Source organism: Pteropus vampyrus, unplaced genomic scaffold (genome assembly GCF_000151845.1).
Source record: "Pteropus vampyrus isolate Shadow unplaced genomic scaffold, Pvam_2.0 Scaffold238, whole genome shotgun sequence".
Lineage (NCBI taxonomy): Eukaryota > Metazoa > Chordata > Mammalia > Chiroptera > Pteropodidae > Pteropus > Pteropus vampyrus.
Genome location: NW_011889019.1, coordinates 1335823 through 1338810, shown reverse-complemented (window position 1 = coordinate 1338810; position 2988 = coordinate 1335823). Strand labels below are relative to the sequence as shown.

Below are 2988 nucleotides of genomic sequence, written 5' to 3'. Positions count from 1 at the left end.
TCTCTATTTCTTTGCTCCCACTCCCCAATTTCCAACTCAAGACCAACCAGAGAAAGCCAGATATGCACCCCAAGCTAATTACATAAGATACCCATCTTCTAGTTAGGCCAAAAATCTTCTATAAGAGGACACCTGAGATCTATTTTTTTTTTTTTTTTCACCGTAAGGGTTTTCCACCTGACAGGCTTTGAATTGCTGCCCAAAGCATGTGATGGTGGTGCCTCCCTTGCTCAGCAAGCTCTGAGTTCTCATTTGGGTAGGCGTTTTTTTCCTACACTACATTGGTTGCAAATTCTTTTCACACTTGATTATTTATCTTTGATTTTTTTATGACATGATTTTGTTTATGATGCTTTTGACATATATGATTTAAATATTTATGTAATCAAATCTATTCAACTCTTTGGTTTTTGAGATTTTCCATTGCTCTTTTGTTTAACAAATCTTTCCCAAAAGATGGTGGGGTGAATTCGTACACTAGCTTCTGCTCCTCCCTCAATCCCACTAAGAGACAATAAGGGGGAAAAAAGGGCATTCACCCCCAAGAAAAGGGCAAGGAGAGCAGGCGAAACCCCTTTTCCCATGCAGTAAATTCCCTTTCCTTGCTTCCTCCTAAAATAATGACAGCCAGGATTGTTTTCCAGGCAGTGTCTTGCCTGAATAATAATGACAGCAACAATAACTAATGTTTATTTAGTGCTTACTATGCGCAAGATACTATACACATTAACTCATTTAATTCTCACTGTAACTCTATGAGGTGGGCACTGTTATCATCTCTATTTTATAGCTAAAGAAACTAAGGACCAGAGAGGTTAGGAATTTAGCAAATGAGTATTAGACCCTGCATTTGAATCTAAGCAGTCTAGCCTCAGATTAAGATTGACTCTTAATAATAATTGCCTTATTGTCTCCTTTCTAGGAAAGACCTAAAGATACTAACATCAAGAGTTTCTCACGAAACAGCCCATCCAGATCACTGTACAACGACACCCAGTCAAAAACCAACCACTCCCTCACAGACAGAGCTTCCAATTAATTTCTTATTGCTCCACTCTTAGATATGAGCAGACAGTGAAGACACCAGACATTTGAGGAACATTTTTTGCCTTCTTTTGTTTTAATCAACTTTGATGTATAATCTGAATAAAATAAAATGCACCTAAATAATGCTGTATTGTATACTTGAAATTTGTTAAGACTGTAAATCTTAAAAATTCTTACTAGGATAAAAAAGGTGACTATGTGAGGTTATGGATGTGTTAACTAACCTCGTTGTGGTTATCATTTCACTATGCATGTGTATCAAATCATCATATTGTACACCTTAAACCTACACAATGTTATTTGTCAATTATATCAGTATTTCTGGAAAAATGCACCTATGTTAAATGTACAGTTTGATGAGTTTTGACAAATGTATATATCAGCGTAACACCACTACACTCTCTATATAAAGCAATTAACATCCATCACTGCACAGTTACAAAAAAAATTTTTTTTCTCGTCGCATTTCCTCTTAAACTAACAAGTTATTTAATATGAAATTTTTAAATTTCTGGGTTTAAGATCCTTAAAAAATTTTTTTTCCAAAACTACTGTCTTTATTGATAGAGAGCCTAACTACTTCAGTGGCAGGAGTGAGAGAGGCTCTTTTTCAATCCAGGGGCCTCCGTATTGTCGGTCTGTTGTTACGGAACACACAGACAGTGAGTGGCGTCATGGATTTGATTAACTACAATGTTTAGTCTCTCCCTGCTAAAGCAACAAGTGAGCCTCAATCTCTGCTTCTATAAGACTCCTGAATTTAGGATTTTCAACTGTAACTACTCCACCTTCTATTTCTGAAGGTTTGAAATCAATTGATCAAACAGTAGACAGGCGTGTAATCAGTTTCCACTATCTATTCAAATGTCCAATCAAATTTTTTCTTTGCTTTTTTCTTTCAAGAAAGCTGGTTTACTCAGTTTAACTCCTGCTACAGTGGCTTTAAATCCCAGTAGTAACCTGCAGGATCACACTTGTACACCTGAGGGCTTTGTTCTACATCTGCACCAGTTAAAATCATACAGCAACCAAGAGGCCTCATTGCAGCATTCTGTGTATACCTAAGAAATATCATCAATTCTCTTACATAGCATGTCCACAGGAATCTCATAGCCGTACTCATATTTCCAATTAACTGCCTCATAGTGTGCTCTCTGTACCCGAGATCTGCTGTCAAAGGTCATTCATGTCATCATACAGCCAATGCTTTCTGTTATCTTGGGTAAGCGAATCACTGTGCTGGATTCCAATAATTTGTCAGGTACTATCTTCTGTTTGACAATTATGCACAGTCTTTCGCTCTGACAGCTATAGATATAAGGCCACCTTGGTTAATAGCCTTTAAAGCATATTCTGTTTGGTAAAGCCAGCCTTTGGATGAAAAAATAATAATGTGGTGGTCAAAACAGCAATGGAACCACAAGACTCGTTGGTGCACTCACTGCTTCAAGCACCTTCTCTGGGCCCTGCAGCTCCCGCACCAGGCATACAAGCCCCTCTGGAAGTTGCAGCCTAAAAATTTTTTTATTAATAGTTTCTAGTTTTATTTCATTTTGATCAGAGTGTTGTTTGTAAAATGTCTGCCTGATGGAACTTACTAAAATTTCCCTCACGACCTAATGCATGATCAATTTTTAAGAACGTTTTCTGAATGCATAAGCAGGTGTATTCAGGGCAGTTTGACATATATCCATAAGATCATTAGTTTTAATAGCATCCTTTAAATTCTACCTGTTGTCAATGCAACAATCAATCAACTTTTTCTACTTTCCTCTTTCCCTTTTCTCTTCCCATGTTTCAGTTGCATTATTTCTGCTTTGGCACAATATGTTACATCGTGTATTGGTCTTCTATCCTCATTCTCACCTTTGTTTTATTCTTGGATCTATAATTATCTATATTAAAATACTCACCATCAGTCCTTTTGTTAAAAATTTCCAA

General features: G+C 36.8%; 1 pseudogene; it reads right to left on the bottom strand.

Annotated features, from left to right (window-relative positions):
• Positions 1 to 1757: 1757 nt before the first annotated feature.
• The window catches only part of LOC105301402, a 4379-nt pseudogene continuing 3148 nt past the window's right edge, over positions 1758 to 2988 (bottom strand).